General features: G+C 38.8%; 1 protein-coding gene across 2 annotated transcripts in view; it reads left to right on the forward strand.

Annotated features, from left to right (window-relative positions):
- The window catches only part of LOC110827831 (uncharacterized), a 350,935-nt gene that overhangs the window by 137,959 nt on the left and 190,402 nt on the right, over positions 1 to 22,574 (forward strand). The window contains exon 1 of one of the 2 annotated variants that reach the window (XM_087341463.1): positions 6,770 to 6,799. The exons of the other annotated variant lie outside the window; for it this stretch is intronic. The gene's annotated coding sequence lies outside the window, so the exon portion shown is untranslated. Of the gene's footprint in view, positions 1 to 6,769; positions 6,800 to 22,574 lie in introns of those variants that run through there. 2 annotated transcript variants of the gene reach the window in all.

A 22,574-nucleotide genomic window follows, 5' to 3' on the forward strand; every position in this document is an offset into this window, starting at 1 on the left:
TAGCCAATTATAATTGTCTTACACATTTTGAAAGACGGTATATGCACATTTTAATGCTGAGTACAATCAGCATATGGCTGAAATGAAGCCTCGAACCACTGTCGTTCCGCGAGCTACTGTTTGCATAACATTGCTATTGAGAGATTTTATTGTATCGGCGACGAACTTACGAGTCCCGTAATATGTAATTCACCATTGCGTTCAGTGTAAATGCTTTGTATTTGAGGTAATTACTTCATTGGTACGAAGGTGTAGTAAAACTAAGCAGAACAATCGATTAACGGTTTAGTAATCGTACCAAATTGAACACATTCTGTTTAAGCTTATATAAACCGAACAAAACCTAAAATACTTTGAAGATTTCTGTCTTCTGGGTTATTGCGCTGTGTAGTCTGGTCGATGTTAACCAACGTTTCAGAGGTCATACTGCCTCCGTCATCAGGGCGATCGCCCTGATGACGGAGGCAGTATGACCTCTGAAACGTTGGTTAACATCGACCAGACTACACAGCGCAATAACCCAGAAGACAGAAATCTTCATACTCACCGCTGTGAGAACCTCAAGTCTTACATACTAAAATACTTTGTTAGTAAGTTTAATCCAACGTATCCTAATTAATCGAAAACAATGAATTATATGTATTCATGGATAAAGCGAACCAGACAAAGGCGTTTTAGATGTGTTCATTGTATGGATTAGAAAGAGATTTTACATACTCTTACTTATACATGTTTACAGACGTACCAAAGCTTTTGTTTATACGGGCGTGAAACCTGGTCTTTTACTTTAAAGGAGTAAGTCACATAACAGGATAAAATGACAGCATTAAGGCCTATAAATCAGATAATACAAAGCCGTAATTACCAGGGAATACGAAAAAAAAATGACATAATGTGATAGCTTCGAATTTTAGCTTGGTGACTTCGAAATGGTATAGATTTTTTTTTAATGAATGTATCAGTCGAATCATTAAATTTATCCTGAATTCACGTGTAACTGAAGCTAGGACTCCTGACATTACCTGAGCTCTTGCATAGCTCCACACAGAGTTTAATGTTCGAGTAAAGGACGCTGTTATTTTCGCGCCTCCAGCACTCGCTCGGATTAACCACTGAAATATCAGCAGAATCGTGGCAGGTTTTTTAGAAATTTGGAGAGAATTTTGTGGAAGGACAGCAATGAAATGCAAGAGACGGCAGAACTGAATTATACGCACCCTCACACGACTTTGTGAGCACAGAAGCATATTTATAAAGTCCGACTATGAATTTTATGGCGTGCTTCGAATATCTTGGATAGGAAGTAAATTTATATGAAATTTAAATACATGCTTATAACATGAAACACAAATTTAGGGAACGAAGCTACAATTTATTTGAAAATATTTCGATATTTAAATGTTTGTGAACAACACTATTAAATAAGAGAACGAAGTTCTTCTTGCAGTTGAAGGTCTTAAGAGCTCTGTAACTTATAATTTTTTAAGTACTATCGTAGTCCTTTTCCAGTCTTGTATGTTTTTTTCGAATTACACATCTCAACTTACAGTAACTTTAACGTTATTCGTATTACAGAATCGGGAAATTTTTTCATATTGTTGTGAGCCTGAATAGTTAGAATTTTTATAGTCCACGAAGTTGGTACGTATGCGGACGACAGTCGTACAATCTGTACATATTACTGCAAACGCCTTAGTGGTCTGATTAGATTACACGTCTTAAGGTGGTGTCCGAGAAGTTGCCGCACCAGCACGGCGAACTACTCGTATATCGATTTTCGTCCAAGGACTGTCGATTGTTACCCTCCGATTCGGTTCCGGTTTTTCAGGACGGCAGTGGACCCTCTTCTGACTTCGTGGTCGAAATATGAGATTTAGAGACTTCAATGTTGTTCTTTCTAATAAGCAGTTTCATTCTCCGCTTTCTGCACTGTTAGTTTATATGTGGTGGACTGTGGTGGAAAATGTCACGTCCAACGATTACGTTATTCAAAAGTCTCGTACAGAATCGATGTTGATGTTAAGAGTTGGCCAAGAAGAAATAAAGCTGTAATTAATTTTCTCGTTTCTCGAACCGTGTATAATAGCAGAGCAACTTGTTTTCCGTCGGTGGTGGGATATTCCGCAATTTCATCGCGTTCTGAAACGCTGAGCTGTTCGTTATCGCTGGAAATTCCCTTTGTGTTAGTCAATTTATAAAGAACAGGGTTGGAGCGGTGTGGGGGGGGGGTTATCGGTTGTAATGAAGACAATTTGATTACAGTGAAGGAACGTAAAGATGATTACATGAAAAAGAACAGGAGGAAGGGGTCTATTTAAATTATAAACGTAGATAAGGAGAGCAGAAATAGGAAGAGAATGTTACGAACAAGGAAGTACGTGAAATATTTAGTTATAAGACCACTGTTTTTCTCCTACGACAAAAGTTCAAAATTCTACACACACACATAAAAGCATATAAAATTTGTAAAATTGTCCTTTTATAATTTGTAGTTTTATGTTTATTGTTAGGATAGAGAAGACAAAATAATATTAAGTGTTGATGTATGAATATACAGCAATAAAAGACAAAAATGTAAAGAGAACAAGACAAAGAATAGAAAGAACAAGCATAAAAGATAAATGAATATGAGAAGACGAGAGGGAGATAAGGAAGGCTCCAGATCACAGAAGAAAAATAAAATTCGCTCTTCTATCTAGAGCGTGACGTATGTTAAACCACTGAACAAGAAACGGCCCAGAACCTCATGGAAGATATACGATGTCTGTGTGTGTACAGAATCCTCAGGCCTTTTAAAACCAATATCCTCGTCTGGATCGTCTCCTGTTTGAGCTCAGTGGCTGTGGGAGGAGCGGGCTCTTCCGGGAACCACTTACAGTAGGAAGGAGACGCGGTGTTCCGCCGATCCTGTGTTCGTGCGTCACAGTTCCCCTCAAGCGCTACTTTCTTGACATTTCTTTCATCTCAAAGATCTCTGCGACTGTTGCATTGCAGCTAGGCGAACTGCATTTCTGAACGTAAACGGGAAATGAGAGGGCTACAAAATTTCCTTACGGTTTGTTTCTCATGTCAAGTTCCTCACTGAAGTGACCTTGATTTATTTAAGGCACAGAGAGATTTATTCGAAACTAATCTGAAGTTAATGACACAGGATATGGGCTTCTGGATATCCCACTTTGTATGTGGAACGTCTTTATATCTGGGAAATGTCTTGGGGTTATCGGTCGATGTGAGGGAGGCTGGATAGGTTGCATAGCCAATTGTAATTGGTTGCTGTGCTGGGATCGAACCTCGGTCGTCCAGTCCGCAGCCAGTAATTTACTGACTGAAGATTGGTGTCTGCGGACTGGACGACCGAGGTAGCATGACTTCTGAAACGTTGGTGGACGTCTACCAGACGCAACAGCACAGAAGACAGCAATCTTCAGATTCAACGCCGTGAAAACCTCAAATGCTACATAAATTTACTGACTGAATATGCCCGGCTTAAGTACAGCTCTTAATATTTTAATTTTTAATAAAGTTGATGGAAAGTGTCAGCAGTAGTAATATTACAGTGTCTTCTGTGCGCAGTTATGGGACATAGTTTCCGGGGTAAATTACAGATGTAATGTCAGCCTCACACTTGTTCGACGTAAACTCTGAAGTTGATACAGCATATGTGAAATCACCTACGAATAAGTCCTCACCGCTGCCTTCAAACCTTCCTTTCCGGCTTAATTTGATTTCTTCAGGCTGTAAAACGCCGCAAAAGGACATTGGCCTAAGATAATTACGATCCGTACCCTTTTACAAGTTATAAAATCCATTTAAGTTCCGAAGGTAACTGTCCCCTGGGTTGTTGCGCCGTGTTGTCTGGTAGAAGTTTACCGATGATTCATCGCCCTGATGATGGAGGCAGCAAGTACCTATAAAACGTCTTAAACTTCTGTAAGACTACACGGCGAAACAAACCAGAAGACAGCCATCTTCATACTCGCTGCCGTAAGAATCTTAAATCTCACCTATAAAGTCCGCTCAGTTCTGAAAGCTTGTGACAATGGTACGTTGTTGAAGAAAACTATTTCCTGGACGTTGTCCATTGTCCAAAACTAGCTAAAACCAATAAAACACGACGTTTCGGAGATAGGAGTCTATCTCCGTCTTCAGGTAAAACCTACTCATTTGAGCCCAATCTCCTAAACATCGTGTTTTATTGGTTTTATTTGGTCTTAGATGATGGACAATGTCCAGGAAATAATTGTCTTCTGTAAAGTCCGCTGTTTAACACGCATGTACCAACATCGTTACTCCAGACCCGACGCCCATTACAACAACTGTAGACCACAAAACGATTAATTAAATAACCTTTAAAGCGTTCAGTTACTAATTCCATCCATCGTATTATAAACTCTGTGACCTCCGCAGATGATCGATGTCATTTAATAATTATACCTATTACAGCATCGTTAAACTTCCCGCTAATCCCTCATTTCTAGTGACCCCGTACAGGAGTAATTAAAACATAATTACCTGTTGAACCAGCTTCTGCGTGCCTCCTTTGAAGACGGTTCTTGAAATTCTTAAAGCTTCGCTTTTAAGTTCCAAAACAAGACTAAACCTATTAATTTTTATCCTGGTACATGTTTTCTTGTGCGTAGACGTTAGTAGCTAATTCCTTGAATCGTCTTAAGTTGGCAAGCCTGTTACAGCAGAAAAGATAACGCTGTAATAATCATGACAGGCCTATAATAGGATTATTGTGTTCAGCACAGCGGGATGAATACTGTCATCCGATTAGAACCCAGGGCCTCCGTAACAACGGGCTTTGCTGATAACATTTTAGTGTGTTTCGGCAAAGCACGGTCCCTACCAGCGCAGAATGTTTCAACTTCCTCTTAACAATAGAAGAGCAGAGGAAACAATGTGGCCTAGATATGTGAATTTGTCTGCTTCTTTTACAACACAACGTGAACAATGTAATGTATCGAATGTTCTAGAGAACAAAGTTCAAATGAAAATATTTGGACCTGAAAGGTAGCATATAGGACTAGCCATACGACGAAAACATTAATTTTTTTACAGATCATCAGATATGCTAAGGGTGACCAAATCAATGGCGCAGGCGGCACTCGTCGAATATATTATAAATTTGTACAAAATTTTAGTCGAAAGACGTAAAGCGGAGTGACCAATTCGGACACCAAGACACAAATGGGCGAATAATATTAAAATGGAGCATATAGCTGTTAGGTGTAACGTGGACAGAATTCGTACAATTTTACTTTCGAGGCGATTCGTTATTGATAATGATGATGATGATGACGGGTGCTGGCACCGACCAGAAGATCGTTCCTGCCGACGTTTCAAATGACCATGCTACCTTGATTATAAGTGATGAATTCATCTGGCTCAGGACAGGGACCAGCGCACAAACGTCAATGAAAACTTCGGACACATGGAAAGGGGAATCTTCTGGGTCCAGATGAGCGACTATCTGCTTTTAAAGAAGGCTACTGCTGCGTTTTTGCCTCTTAGAAACTATATTTCTGGGAATCTGAGAAATACAACGACATAGGGAACTATAAGGTGATAGAAAAGTCATGTAACCCATTACGGACAAATGCTGTAATTTCCAAAAAAATAATTTATACTGAAATGAGAAAAAAACAATGTTATATTGAGTGTTGAAAGTGGCTACCGCGTTCAGCCATACATGCATCCACTCTTTTCCTCATGTTTGATGTAACCCGGTGAAGACTTCTTTCACAGAAACGCTTTTCCAGACGAGACATTGTAAATTTGTGTGGCACAGGATTAGAGTCGGGACATGTACCCCAAAACTCATTCTGCCGAGTTAATTAAGCAGGCGCCACGTCGTGTTCGACAATGAACACTCGTTACGTCTGTGAAAAAGACATCCTCGCACTTCGATTGTTGCAAGACAAGTGACGGGCTGAGAAGCGCAGGTTACAACATGACGTCATCTGCGTTGGCTCTTATGTAGTCACATCGATATTGTGTGTTTATTAATCCACTCTGATCGTATTGAATTGTAACAATTAATAGATATTTTTGTACGGGGTTGCGTGACTTTTCAGTCACCCGTACATTTAAGAAATCTGTGGTGAGGTTTCTTTTTAAAAGACCTTTCTTTCTACATTTAAAAGAAAATCGACTTTCATACGCTCATGACTTCCAACGACCGTTACTTTCGAATCATTTTCAATTCATATTTCGAGATTAATCTACATAAAATAATATATTCAGTTCTGTTAAATAATGTACGATTCTAATGGTCACGGTCAAACTCGAGACTCGAACAAACTGTCGCCTCTAAACGGGTGCCGTGACTTAACACCCCCCCCCCCCCCAAAGTGTTACGCTGAGTGGCGTCGCAGGATTGTTAGGATGGAAGGCAATATCTGTTCTGAGGACTCTCGCAAGGTAATACGTGTGGTGTAATCCTTTGGAAGGTTCAGCACCTCCGCAGTCACTGAACCCCGTAAACACCTACAGCAGTCGTCACTTAATACCCTTGACTTAATGCAAGGTTCGTTCGATCGATCGACACGCATTGTAATAGATATCTACAGGGTGATCTCAAATAATTTAATTTTTGCGGAGATTAATATAGGGAGTGAAATAAGGAATAAATTCACGTTGTTGCTGTAGAGATAGGTTTGGAACATGCATGATGTATCTTTTTAATCATTATGACTCAAATACAGTGTTTATTTTGTTTCAGGTGAGTGAAAAGCTGTTGCCTCGAAGGTTTATTTTGGAAGCGGATTTCATCTTGTTTCTTCTGATATATCAAGTAAGGATTATGTAATTTTATATACCAAGAGCAGAGTGAAGATATATAAAATTGAAAATGTTACATGTTATATATAAAAATTGTGGATAATAGATGATATCTAATATAATTTCTTTGTCTCTGTGTTCAATTTAAATCAACCAATTAATACGTAAATTCTACATGAATATTATGCTATTGGATATCATTTCATCATAATGCTTTTTAAGTTATTTGCCAACAATAACACCAACATGACGACTGTGCGAATGTATGAAGTGTAAAATATCGATGTAGCTGTTTAATGAAGGATAACCAAGTATTTTATACTACTATAATTGATTTAATATTTGTGTAGAACTTATAACGGCAACATGGTGTCCTCTCGAAATCTGTATCTAGGTGTCCGTTTTTGGAGTGGTAATTAATGGATTATTAGAACTGGGCTTGTAAAATTTAGTACCCACGAATTAGTACAAATGCAAATCCTGTGCGAAATATTTTGTTATGTGACAGAAATGGATCCCTTACTTTCTGTCATCATTTAACGCAAGGTAGACGCCCTTATGAAGTCCTGCTTACACACGAAGTGGAAATCGAAGTTTCTCAAGATCAGGCTATACCACCCTGTGTTGCCAATGGACCGGAAGTGTCTCTTACCCCTCAGCTATCCCCTCTTTGTCGGAAAGTAATTCTATGCAATGATGCAGATCGTCAGAAACGTCTGGGGTTGATTTTGATATAATTTAGTGGCGTTAATTCTATTTTCTGCCAAGCGTATTGACATTAGTTTATTCGTTTTGCGCATGAAAGTTTATGAAAACAAAAAGGTTTTGGTGGGTGGGACGTGTAAAACGCATGGAGAAACTCAAAATACATGCAGAATTTTTGTATGGAGCCTAAGCAGAAGACATTACTTCTGATATCTAACAGGCTTGTACGTCGATGGGAAGATAATATTAAAATTGTTAAAAAATGGTATGTGAAGATTTGAACAGTGTTTAAGTTACTTAGAATATGCTCCAATTGAAGACTTGAACCTGTCGTCAGATACTTTTATTACAGGACATTTTCAAAGTATTGGTTGTGTGTCATGACTTTGTCCTTGCGTTGCGTTGCTCGTTTGTTTCTGGATAAAGAAGTACTTGATATTTAGTTTTAAGGGCGCCACTTGTGCCTCGTTTGTCGAGGTGGAGCTTCAGCTGATATTTTTTTTTCGATATGGCTCGCACCCAAAATTACAATCGATAAATCTTTTTGTGCTGGTTAAGCGTCTGTCTCGTAAAACCGTGCCCCATCTGCTCTGGCTGCGTGTGTCATTTCAGAAGATTGAACCGTTTTTAATTCAATATCGTGCATACTCCAATTTCACCCAGAGCTCCCCTCTTCTCACCACTTGACCTCACTTCACACACAAAAACCCACGAACATTGCTATGAAAAATTTCTCTTGATGGATGAAAATAAAGCAATGTCAACCAATTGATGGATGACGGCCATTTTGCTCTGCTCTGCCATCTGGTGTTGGATTTTTTATGTTAGAAAAAGTCTATTATTGCGGGTGTATCGCGGGAACAGAAGTGTCACTTTGATAATTCAAAGGAAAAAAAATCATAAAGAAGGAGACGCGTGGAGAAGGTTCTCTGTGCTACAAAATGTAGATGTAGACGTAGGTTTTAATGTTTTGTCGACTCAAAATCGTCAATGCTGTGTGGGAAGCAAAGAAATGTGTTTCTTCACGGGGTACCATTCACATGCAAAGTTTCCTTACGCGATATATATATATATATATATATATATATATATATCGTGTTCTCAAAGGATGTGACGTAGTTCTCAGCGTTGCTCTCCATCTCTGCATGTCGTTTAATGTCGTACATCGATATGAATGGAAAACTAACCTCAACGTACTCAGTTTTAAAATGTGATTCTTTCAGTGAGACACAGTTAATTGTTCTTGGTGTTTCTTTTTTCTTTACAGAGATACTCAACAGTACAGATACTACACAGGCATAAATTATTTATGCAGGTAAACTGATTATCCAGCAGAACTCTTCACGCAGGTTTAAAGAAATTAAATTTCCTTTTATGTTCTCAGACGTCATATGTATCGAAAATTGTTTAAAATAATATTGCACGATGATTCTAAACTAGGTCTGAAATTTTTTTTGAGTTACCTGCTCGAAGTGCATATCGAGAACGCATTGTGGGCTGGTCGTGTCCGTCTATCCAGTCTATTAAACTCGAGAATCACTAGACTGATTTTGATTAAATTTGGCGTGAAGGTAATGCCATTCTGCTCGACCTCAATTTCGAACTTTTGAATATACAACGAGCGGTGATAACAAAATGACGAATAAGAAAAAAGTGCGGGAAAATTTCTTGGCCATCTGAGTGATTACCAACCTCTCAGTTACTCCTCTACTACATAACGTTAGCTGATAATGAGATACTTTGATATCAGGAACATAGATACAGTTTATTTGATTTTTGCCAGAATTCTTCTTCTTTACAACGCCATGAGCTGGACGATCGGGTATCGATTCCCAGAAGGACAGGGCTTCACTCTTTGCTACAAAGCCCAGATCCGCTCTGGGTCCCTCTCAACGTCCTATCCGGTGTGTACAGGGTTCATCCTTCGGGAGTTACATGACCGGTGCGTGAAATTGACTACATAGAGTCCACGACTATAATCTTGAGACTTGCAAGGAAGTCCGTAGCGTTAAAGGCAGACTCTGTCTTTCCCCCTTCCTCCTTCACTCCACTTCCTCACCCCGCAAGTCTCAAGATTACAGTCGTGGACTGTACCTTCGTCTAGTTCCGAGGTTAATGCGTGGAGCTATGCCTCCATGACCCCAATAGTTTTGCATGACATGGTGCTTAGCTAAGCGCTGGGGGGAAACTTAATATTTTTATTTATTATTATTATTATTTACCATTTTTGCTTAGAAGCCGCCTTTTCTAAGATACGAAACACTAACTTTCGGTGCTGACTGAAGCTTGTTGTCTTCCGTAAGCCTCGAAATTGTTTTAATTGTGGGATAAACCTTGAGCAATTCCCGTAGAATTTCACTGGTTTTGCTTCCTCTCGTTTTAACAAATGTCGGTTACGTGTGACTTTGAATAACTTGGCAGGAATAAAATGGCGCTAAATAGATAGGCTACATGTCTGACATACGAACGGAACGAAAAGGAAATCTTTTGCAGTTCTCCAATAGTACAAAGCGGATTGTTTGTATATCAGAAACTTCAGCTCACTGGTCTGTTATTAAACTGCAGAGTACTTCCCTGCAGACATAAGAAACTCTATGTTTATGATGAGTTAGTAAACTAGTCGCAAAGTTTCGTCTGAGACGAGATTTAAATCTTAAATCGTTATGTTAAGTTCCCCACAACTTCAAGTACTCCGATTTGTTGGAAGCATCATTAAGTGTTACAGTGCGCTATAATATTGTCAGCAAACTTGTGTAATAACTAGGGCGGTTTTAATTAAGTTTAGAGCTAACAAGTACTTCAAAAATAAAACACGTTTTAAATATTTGTGGAAAATTATATTCGCGAATAAGTCACGAGAAGATTATGTTCGGCTTTGGCCCTCAGAGGGCTGTTACGCCAAGGATTATATTTTTATAATTCAATTTTTTCAGCTCTCTCGCAACACAGCAGCAAAAAGCATTTGCTGAAACGTGTGACATCTCTCCAGAATTTACCGTGTACTGTTACGCATTTTTTGCTCAAAGTACATGAAATTAATGCATGCAGGGATGAACAGGTCGTCTGTCTCTGTGTCCACATGATGTAACTCGAGAACCGCTGGACGGATTTGGATAAAATGTGGTACGGACTTTACGACATTGGTGTGTGTTTTATTTTTAACGGAACTCAGCTACTGGATGAGGTGAAGTTCTCCTTGGTGGATAGGAGCCCCCAAACAGCGACGTAGAAGCTGTTGTGGGGCGGATTCTAACGGGTGGGGCCCAAAAGAGGCCCCCAATTGAGGCTGGGTCTCCTCCCTCTGGGTTAGGTTAGGGCAGGTTGAGTAAGGTTAAGTTAGGTGCATATAGAAATTAAACTTTGATAAGAACGCCTGTGGAAAGTGTGTTTTCAGGTACGGTTTGTATTTTTGCAGACTTGTTAGCATTCAGTTCAAAATCTGTTGCCTATGCGATTCCTGTTTAAAAGCCTGATCATTGAAATATAAAGAAAAGGACTGTAATTTGCCTGTTTATTTAATATTTGTGTGAGACTGTTTCTGCCATGCTGATGGAAGAATCGAGAATGACCGATTTTAACAAAGTTTGGACGTCGTGGAGAGTGTGACCGATCCATGGACCAACAGGACGAGATACTGACTCCACCTAAACGGCTTGTTTACTCGTTCTCCCGGCCAACTACGTTTCGTTGATTTTTGTCTTAAGGAAGCTGGGGACTGGATCAACAGCTAGGTCAGTTGATAGAGGAATGAGCGAACAGTCACTGGGGCATGCCCCTCTACGTACTAGGTCAGAAGCTCTTCTCACCGAGACAGAACACTTGAAAGTCGGAATGCGGCTTTGTTAAAACAATCTTTTGATCGAGAAGTCAAACCATTCTTGACGTATGTTTCATTTGTCAAAAAGATTCAAATCCTAAAACAAAGTACGGCGTTGTATGAAGTGTTGGAAATGTCCACCCCGTTCAGCGTTGTCTTTTCTTCACGTTTGATGCGCCCTGGTGAGGAGTTCGCATGTCGTAAACGGTTCACCAGGTGAGGCATTGTCCATTTGTGTGGGCTCAGGAGAGTCGGAAAATGTTTTCCTGAACATTTTGGGAATTTAATTAATAATGAGATGCCAGGTAGCACAGAAGTTAAGAAGCGTAATTTGAAAATAATTGCACCATTGACAGCAGGTTTGAAATTATTTTTACTCTGCTCACATGCATACCGACGCATTTCACGTCTATTGAGTCACGTTGAGTTCTTCGTCTGTCATATAGTTTACGGGTCAGTCCCTCTTATTCATATTTATATAAATAATTATAATAACATGAGGGCAAAATTGTTTCTGTGCTTAACTAGGACCGACCTAGAAATGAAACTATAGCTTCACGCCTTTTTTACTTCGGTGCTAAATTGAGGTGAGTGGCGAGACTCAAGACTTGCTATAAGCAACCATCGCGGCACCCGCTGAGTGGGTCTCAAGGCCGGTCCGCAACTCGTGGCTGACCGGAAGCAGTCCTCACTAGTACAAGCCATTAGCTACTCATTTTACGGACAGAGCCATCTCGGTTCACAGTTGTGTAAAAAATTTCACACAAATCTGAGGGTGTCACTGTAATTCCAAACATCGCGTCTGTTTGCGTGTTGGTAGGCCTGTCACCGCAGGTCTGGCCACTAAACTAAACTGCCCTGTGTGTTCAATTACGTTAGGCTAGCGTGTTCGTGCTCCCGTAATTGCATGGACTGAGGCTAAAGCTCGCGCCAACTTGTTACTTACAACTTTCGCTTAAATTTATCGTTAAAATTAAATGAATCTGGAAGTGAAACTAATATGGAGTTGTGACGTGTCAGAAGTTTCTGCTGTGCGTTGTTAATATTTCATAGTGGGCGAGCATTTCGTGATTCATGATTGACAGCTCTACATTCGTAGTCTTGCTGGAATAGTGAAAGTATAATGTGGCGTGATTATTACATTATTCATATTCTGAATACATATTACAGGTCTCGAAGTAATGGTAATCCTGACAGGATTATATATATATATACTTTTAAATATTTCGAAGTATTTTTTTTATTACGCACGCTAACGTTATACACCGCGGCTATTTATCTGAGACTCAAAGAATTCATGTCAACATTTACTAATAAACTGTGTCTTTTACGTTGAAGTGTTCTTAGTCCACTCAAAACGAAGGCGCTGGAAGACCACCCTTTGTCGGTTGTCCGCGCCTGTTTATTCGAAGTATTTGCGACTACAATCGAATGTGAATACCATCAGCCTGATGACCGGCTGCTCCGTGGTGACATCTGTTGGGGTCAGGTTGTGTTAATTTAACATTGTAGTTTGTAATTGTTAATGACAACATCTGTCCTCTTAATTTTATAAACCGACGTTTGGGACATTCCTCGCAGAATGAATGCGAGCACGGAACGCCACTGCTTGTGTGAATTTGTCAACATCAAAGGACCGTTGTAATTTGGGAAATGTGGCACTTAATTATCGCGAATTCTTGCCATACTTGTTATATGACTGTACCGCGCCGACAAGAACCTTCCTCATTAGCAGGCGCTTTTAATACTGCCAGCGTGTCTAGTTATAAATATAGAACAAGCAGTACAAATATTTTTAATCACAGTTTTCATGCGTATCTTCATATTACGTTCTAAACTACATTCTGTCTTTATCAGCGTTATCATGTTAAAGCGTATGCACTGTTTCTATCAGTTAATTTAGACCGTTTGATTTCATCAGCGAAGTTGAAACTTGTGAATAGATAATGAGTGAAGAATCTTTTCTCTTCTGTCCGTCTTGTCATGTAAGTGATTGTCATCGTTTCGAAGGCAACTGTTAGTTTAATCTTCAGGGAATTCTCCTGTTCCGGAATGTTGATAACAGCCTATGAGAGAAGTGGATTCATAGTCCAGAAGACCATAATTCACAGGGAGTTTATTTTTAAACTTTACGGAAACATTTATTTTATATTTTAGAAAATGAACTTGGCGCCGGGCCTACATTTTCGGCTGTAAATATGTGGGTAATATTTACAGGAAAAAAAAAGAAAGTCGATAATAAACTTTAGCCGGAAAATGTGAAAGAAACAGAATCTTTTTGAGGCCTAGGAGTAGATGATGGTTATTTTTAAAACGAATCTTTGGTAAATAATATGAAAGCGCGTGTACTGGATTAATAAAATTCAGGGCAGGGGCTATTGTTTAACTTTTGTGAAGACCGTAATGAACTTAAGGGTTCCGAAGAATACAGGAGATTACCTAACAAATTGTGGGACTCAACATGATAACTTCTGAATCAGCTGGACTTTTATGAAAATTGGCTTGCATATAGCGCCAAGTTTACTACATTATCCTGACGTCACTTACGGTAACAGACGTTAATATTACGCAATGTTTACTGATGTCATTTTTATGTAGAAGTAATATATAATAACGAAATGGAGACCTTATGATATCTGAATTTAGCTTTCGGCTTCATGGTGGTAAGAAATGAACATTGAACATTGGACATACTAAATTGTTTATCGTTCTTTACCACAGTTGTACGCAGGTTCTATATTAAATATTGATTATATAATAAAAGTCACATGGCGACGGTGGGAAATATCAGTTCTTTTACTATTGGATAAACAGTTTATATTATGCACAGAAATGGATAACTGAATTTTGAAATTACTCAAAAGCTATTCTCTAGAACTTCGCCATGCAGTTTTATACCTTGATCTTGGATAGCCGTTGCCCAGATAAGTTGCGACCTTTAGCACTTCAAAGGTGAGTGATAACTATATGTAGGTATGCCATCAGTTTCAGCAATCAGTAAAACTGCTTTTTGTATTTATATGTCTCAGTGTAAACAGCGACCGTTTCCTCAGACACTGTATTAAATCAATTGGTCTTTGTGATGGAGAAGTGTGGTTATGTTTCCTTCGAGATACGGAAGTAATTCCTAAAGATAGTTTAAACAAGTCTCAGCTTTAAGGGATGAAGTTTTAAAAGTGTTCGTACTGACAGCATGTGTTCCTTAATTCTATACTTTAGTTCCAGAATGTAGCAGAGTGAAACTTGCCTACGCCTCCTTTGTTACGTACGCTATCAGTTTTACATCACAGCTGCCTTGAAACACTTTGTTTCTCTTTACTGAGGATAGAATGCGCGCTACCGGAGACGGAAGTGCAAACAAAGTACGATCGCTACGGAAACTTTTACGGTGCCTTCAGCTCTTGCGAGATGGGACGGAGTTTGTCTGCGCAGCAAAAATGCGCGTAGGTCCACACGCCGCAAATGCGAATTCTTTTGTCATTTTTCTTGCTTATTCGCAGTTAAATAACTGCTCCTGCTGTAGAAACGTCCGGATATTTTGCAGATGTCTCCGAATAATTCATATGGAAGTAGCAGCATTAGTTAACTACCTGCCTCTTCACAATTTGATGTTTCTGGAACATTCTGGAAACTTTGCTTCGGCGATTGGTTTATCGATATGTCTCGTAGATATCGACTGCGATGTAGTAAGACAATAAATACACGTCTTTCTGCTGCGGTTATTGTGAGGATATTTTGTTAGATTATAACTGCAGGGAGTTTTGTGTGCGGGAAAAAAATGCTGTTACCAAAATGCAAATTTAGATCGCTGTTTTCTTCAAAACACGTTACTAATTGTGATATTTCAAGTGCTCACAGCGGATAGCGTAGATATGGTTGGGTGTGGCGTGATAGATGTTTACCGACGTTTTAAAGGTTATAACTCTGATGATTGAGGCAGCAAGGAACCCTGAAACTTCAGTAAGCTTCTACCAGACTACACGGCACTACAACCCTGAAGACAGCCATCTTCATCCAGTCTTAATTTTTTCTTATTTACAGTAAAATACATGTAATTTGGCAATAAAATAAAGGAATTTGATATTTTTCTTTACGGAATATAAAATTATGGGATTTGTAGAATGAACTAAAGGATTTTTTCATTTTTTATATTGTAAAATTGTTGCAAGAGACCTTGTTCGCTCCTCCGTCCTTCAGTCTGGCGCTATTTTTGTTGTATGAGCTACGTACAAAGATATAACAGATAATTCACATTGATATTTTTAACTCGTAATTTGATTTACAGAGTGCAGTCTTGCGTGTATTACGCTGTGTAGTCTTGTAGGTTGTTACCGACGTTATGGAAGGACGTATAATTTCATTCTGAAATGTTGCGTGTAGGTCTAGGGCGGACTGATCGTTAAGTAAACAAAGGATGTAAAAATACACTCATAATGTCAATAATAAAAATAACAAATCAAAATATGCGAGGCGTACGCCCAACAAACAACATGACATTTTCGAAGAAAGAAGTATTTCTAAAGGTCGGCGCAATACGTCAGAATATCTTCAACCCGAATAAAGGAAAATAGATCAAAGAATGAAAAGCATCCTCAGGGATAAGATGGCTCCTTCAAGAACACGAACTCAACTCTGTAGGACTCTAGTGCCAGGTCCGAGCATGCCTGTTCGGCCACACGTCGGTTTTTCCAACGAAAAGACGAGGGATGTTCCACAGAACGCGCGACGCCCCTCGTCGGCCACATCTACTTGCAGCTGGACACTTTTCGGAACCAATCATGGCTCCTGATGCTACAGATTTACTAGGTGAGAAGGTATGGTCAGGAAGAACACGGGTCACGACACGTACCGGCTTCGTTTTTAAGACCCTGGGCATTGGAACAAGGTCAAAGGAGCAGCAATCAGAATTGAAAAAAATTAGGCGTAATTATACATTTATTTATAAATAATAGATAAATCCATACATGAACACAAATAATGATTATGATAGTGTTTGAAAAACAACAGTGAATTGTTTGGAAATGAAACACCAAACGCGCAGGTGCAGTTCATTTGGACGCGCACGACACACTCAAACTAAAGCAAACAAACAATAGGTGATAATTCACTCAATCGCGAAATTAACATACAGCTGCACGAACACAGAACGCAGCAAGAAGTAGAACAAGTTAGGAGTTGCAATCAAAAGTGACAAACTCTGAATATGACTCTATTATATTATTTGCACATAATACAAGATTTTTGGTTCACCATGTATCATACCTGCTGAGAAAATAATGAAGAAACAAACAGAAATCAGTATTAGGTGTAAGTAAACTAATTGAAAGGAACAGAATTTGATCAAATAATTCAGCATAATTTGAAATCTAGACAAAATTTACCGGACTATGGTCACTGGGTAATCGTTTTATAAAATCTATTTTCTTTATTAGTGTGTGTTAATTATTTTTCTAGTAAACATATCTACACTAATAATAAATAAGTTGCTAATAACCATAATTTTGTAAACTTACACCAATGTAAACATTTAACAGGTTTGCCACCAGAAACCTCAATATTTCGTACGCAATAAACCAGATGCAATTTGAGTAGGGGAGAGTGGTGCAAGATGGGGACGCTAAGATTTGAACAACGCTACAAAAAACTAAATAAAGTGAAACATTTAAAAAAGTATTTATTTATTAACTTTGACTATTAAAGTAACCAGTGACAAATTGTAGTGGAAAAAGAAGAACATTTTCACTTGAAAAATGACAATGTAAAAAAAGTGTAAATTTCACCGTATGTGGGGCAAAATGGGGTTGAACTATTTTGTACAGACACTCTTGATTTTTTCGTCGACTTTCAGAAGACCTTCGTTCTTGATGTCCTCTTCAACATAGACACTACCAGATCACCGAGCAGTTCAAAAAATTAGGTTACAGCAACCTTGTTGAACCCCGTTGCACGATCTGCAGAAGTTGACTCCGGTGTCCTCGGCGATAAATCTGTGTGCCTCTTCATGAATCCCCTAAACCAATCCATACCAGCCTCGCCATTTTCTTTTGTGATGTTTCATGTTCACGATTTTTATATGTATTATATTTAGAAGTGTGTAATCATAATTTCGTTTTTATTTATTCGTAGAGAATTCATGTTCTTTGTTGCAATATGTAAGCTTACAGTAATTGAAGAGTTTCTCTTTGGTGCAGGCAGCCAATGATGCTTTATCGAAGCGATAATTAGCCACTGATTTTCGGTCTTACAGCGCGGCCGCATGTTTGAGGGAGAAGGGGATTTAGAACCATTCCGCGAGGTTACGGTAGGTTATCCCTGTGCTGTGTTACTGGCGATTTACGGTAAATAGTTCGGGATAAAGCGTCCTCTATTGTCGAGCTTACCCAATCGGTACCAAAAACCACAACTTGTGATGTTTAAAGTGTGCGCTCAGACATTCAGACGGCAGCAGATATACTGTTTAATTACACATTCCTTTTTTTGTTTCTGTTGAACACCAACTTTATAATTATCTATTGTTAATTACGCTGGGGTGAGGCAGAATAATTCCTTTGTTACATGGAAGAATAACTTTCCGAAAATTACGACAGCTGCTTGTTTTCAGTTGGGCAGAAGGGAAATAAATATATTGTTGTGATAAGGAGAGATATAAAAAGTTGGGAGAACTTGTTTGGAAACGGTCAGCGTTGCATGTTCGCGGACAGGTAATTAAGGACATTCTACAAAACAGTGTCGATAATGAAGCGTTCTGATTGTTCAACATTCACTTTTACCGCGATACTAACAAAGATCCTCCCTGATGAGGATTTGTTTTTTGAGAAACAATTGCTCAGGTATAAAATAATTTCCCCGCCGTTTATGGCACAGAAACGCTCGTTGTGGTTTTCACAAACAAATCGCTGTGATCTGTGTCCTGAGGTATTTGAATCTAGCCCTCGTTGTCACATCTTAATTCTTTAACGTAAGAAGTGTTCCATCTTCGTGTAGGCGCGGTGATATATTGCATGCGTTTCTCGGTTCCCTGACGTTCCAGCAATCGTAAGAAACTTGGTGGAGAGTTAAATTTATTAACCTTTTTCTTATATATTTTTCTCCATCATCCTGTTTTTTTTTTTCCTTAGTCCAATGCAACTTTTCTCGGGCACTCCGAGAATGTATGCATGTTTCTTCCTCATAATGAGAATCCAATTTTGAGAGCTAGTGAAATTATGAATTTTGTACCTCAATCTTAATGCTGTTAGGTAGCAGTTGGATAAAGCGAGAAAGTAGCATGTACTAAGTGCCTCTGTCCCTAACGCGTTACCAGGTTACTCGAGAAGCTAGTAGTCACTAAATTGGATCAGATATTTTCCGCATTTTATGTTATCAAATCGAATAGTGCCGTGTAAGGGTCAGGTCACAGTGGCCGTGCAGTCTGGGACATCAGACACTGGGTTCCCGAATTCGAACCCCGCTCAGTACTTACATGTTCCTCGTCGTGTTCCTGTCTTGTGCTGTCCAGCGTAGGTCGAGGTCTTAGGAAGGACTTATCACTCTTACAAGGTCTACCAAATGTCGAAATGGATTAAGAAACATCCCACATGTGAGATGGCAAAGGTCCTTCAAGGAACGTTGGAATACATTGTGTAAGATTTGAGGTATTTGCGCCGTTTAACGTTTTGGCTATGTGCCAACGTCTCGGAAGAACATACTGTCTCCATTATCCGGGTTGTGTTTACAAGATGATAAGGCGTTTAAAACACACTGTGATTGTGTGGTCAGAAATGACGTATTCTGGTGATGAAATTTAAAGAAGTTTAATAATTCTTATCCTTGCTGATCTCTGTAATTAAATGAGCGGGAGGACAGAAAACGTTTCTGCGAACGTTCGTCGGGGGACTTTCCTCCGATTCTGCAGTAGACCTGCACATCGTATTAAAGAGGTTGGTCACTTCGGACCGTGTGCGTAGCAAATCCATAAATCCCGTCTGCATCCACGTACATTACATAATAAGACGTAATGAGAAACATTTGCGCAGCGTAAATGCGGTCTGAGGCCGAGTAATCCTTTCGTTTGTGCGAGCAATCTGAAATGCAACCACGTGTTGCATGAAGTGGGTGTGAAGGTTATATCGACCATGTTCAATATCGAACAGTTGCGGTTGAGTCGATAGCATTCCTGCTTTGTATTCGAGAGATTTCGTTTTCGATACTCGACCAGGGGGCCATCTATCCTGTTTTGACTTTCCCATGTTTCTTTACGCAAATTTTGACAGTTTCTTAAAATAAGCCCAGTACAACACATCCTTCATAATTTATAATTATACTAGATGTTTTCACTGTATAGTTTGACAAAGCGTCATTAAACAAATCTGGGAATTCTAGAACAATCAAATGAATCCTACTGTGAAGCAAGTGACTGAATTAAAAACGCAGAAAAATATATGTTTACGAATCCCATGAAGAAACTGTGTAACGTAGTAAATCTGTCGGTCTTTGGAATACCAATATGAAGTCGTGCGAATTTATGGGGTGGGTGGGGTGTTTTCATAGTTCCTGGTCGTGAAGTTTTGTGCACTCACAGCTTTGTTGAAACTTTTATTGTAACTCTTATAACAGAATGGAAGATGATAAAATGTGTGCAGTGAAAATCACTTCTGTTTTATAATTGAACTCCATGGAGCAGAATCTTTTCTGAAAATCTGGTAGCCGCTCAAACCGTCAAATTCTTTACGAAGTTTCGTTACCGTACTCATAAGAGCCCATCTCCTGAGCCAGCTGAATCAATCAGCCCACAACCTAATGCCCGTTCATTTTGCGTTATTCTCATGTAAGAAAATAGTTTTTCTAAGAATCACAAGTGGTCTCCTTCCATCAGGTTTCTCGATCAAAATCTTGCATGTATTTCTTGTGTATTCCATGTTGCATGCCACGCTCATTTCATCCACCTAGTTTTTGTAACCTTAATATTATTTGTTGAAGTTATTATTATTAGTGTTCTGTCTGACGACAGGTCCATATGAACAGGATCCTTCCATCCTTTTCTCGGACTGGGACCTGTTCATATACGTTCTTGGCAGATGATCCAGAAGTGGTTTGCCATTTCCTTCTTCTGTGTGTGTGAGTGGAGTAATTGTTGGGATGCCACGGAGAAACCGGGGAAGCCCCCGGAGGAAAACTCCGTGTTGCCTAGACCACGGCCTTGCCCAACACAAATGTTGAAGTACAGATTATGAATGTCGAATTGTAGCATTGCTATTTCGCGTATTGCTGGCTAACATTATTATCCTTAGTCATCTACTCAGCTCTTATTGAATCTGTACCTCTTGGCGGGTACGTGTTTCGACACACGCTTGTCATCATCAGGGCATTTTGTCGATTTCAGTAGTTATTAAGTGCACAGCAATTATACTCGTATACATAAAAGATATTCTAATTTGTTGCAGAAAAATCGCATGGATACACGCAGATATTATTCGTACTTGTTATTTCGCTATTCAGTTTTACTATTAGTTTATTTTATGTTACTGTTTGTTATCCTGTATTTATGCCACAATTTGAATAGTCTTGTTTTAATTTTTATTATAATAAACTGGTCCATTTGATACATACACCGTATGTTCCTATAACATTTGTTGATTATATATTTTATTATAATTAAAATTTGCTTCTGAATTCTTAAGATTAAAATTGCTATATACAGTATTATATCGATTGCTTGTTTTGGTAGATGGCGTCACCACTTAAAACCGTTTGTGTTACTCTATGTAATTTGGTTCCGTAATTTTGTATGTCCTGTTGGTCATTTTAATTTATAGGATGTGTTGTTGAAGTCTGTAATTATTTCTATGGGAACATATTGCAGTAATATTATTTTAATATCGAGTTTAGAAGGTGTGTAATGGTTGTGCCAGTATTTTTGTTGCAAATCTTCCATGGCCATAAATTGTTGAAATGCTAATCTCTGCTCCTTACTCAGATCTTAACTTCCTGTTCTGAAAGATCCTGTTTCTTAATCACTTTAATTACCAGAGAATTTATAGCCTTTTAATAAACAGTGCCATTGCTTAGCATCGAATTCAATTGTCTTCGAACCTACGCGTGTAATTATACTTACGTACGGTGCTGCTGATTTTTGTAATCTTCTTTGTGATTGGCTGAATGAATGAGCGTGCTTGGCTGTGCTAACCGGCTGTTACTCGAGCCGACGCCCACCAGATACAATCTACAATAAAGAAAATAAGAGAGCAGGTGTCATCCGAGATAGTAGCAATTTTGTGCTTTATCAGGCATCTCCTCGCAAGTGCTACCCTCTCTCGACTTTTGCACTTACCATTTCTACGAGTCACTACGTTCCTTGTTTCTTGGAGATAGGAAGTGGCAAGCCATTGAATCACAGTCTCCTTTCTGCTCTGTAAAGGAAATTCGTGCTTTTGCATGTTATTAACAACAACCTCCCTGGGGTCTTACATTGTGTTCACAGCTCGAAGATCGTAATTACAGGCTGCAGTTTAGGCTGAAGCCTTGCGTAAAGTTTCTCTGTTTGTTTGTTTGCTACACCTTATGTCTTTCATTTCTCTTAAGTGCTGAGTTTTTAAGAGGGAGGTGTATAAATGGAAAGTGTTAAGTCGGTAATCTGGTATTTGACGTTCATTTCGGGAAATAAAAACGGTAGAGGATATTTTAGATTTCCTTTCTTTTCTTTGGAAACTAAGAAACGTCTGTGGTAATTATATTTCCCTCTGGGTAAGGATCATGTGGAAGTATTAATAAACGCTAGAGACGTTTCGGAGGAACTTACAGGGTGTTTGTTTGCCCATTTGGTCTTTAATCGTTACATATTTTAAAATATTTCAAGTAATGTATATCATCTAATATGCTGATAGTATTAAATTCTCTTTCCAATAAAATGTATTACTATTATTATCATATAAGTCACTAGTTATTCTTTTCTGAAAATATATTAATAATAAATAATATTTCTTCTGTGTTGTAAGTAACAAGACTACAAAGGTGTAATCCAAAGTTATTCAATCATAAATGCGCCTAACTCTCGGGAATCTTGTAACCTAGCCGATTGTGATAATAAGCCCTAACCTAACCTAACATAATATAACCTAACCCACACATAATCTAACCCAATATAACCTAAACTAAACTAAACTAACCTAGAATAACTTAACCGCACATAACCTAACCCAACCCAATCTAAAATAACCTAACCCAACATACCCTAACCTAACCTAACCCAACATACCCTAACCTAACCTAACCTAACCCCACATAACCT

This window comes from Zootermopsis nevadensis, unplaced genomic scaffold, assembly GCF_977971745.1.
Source record: "Zootermopsis nevadensis isolate Lab colony 2312 unplaced genomic scaffold, Znev_1.0 Znev_ptg000003l, whole genome shotgun sequence".
Lineage (NCBI taxonomy): Eukaryota > Metazoa > Arthropoda > Insecta > Blattodea > Termopsidae > Zootermopsis > Zootermopsis nevadensis.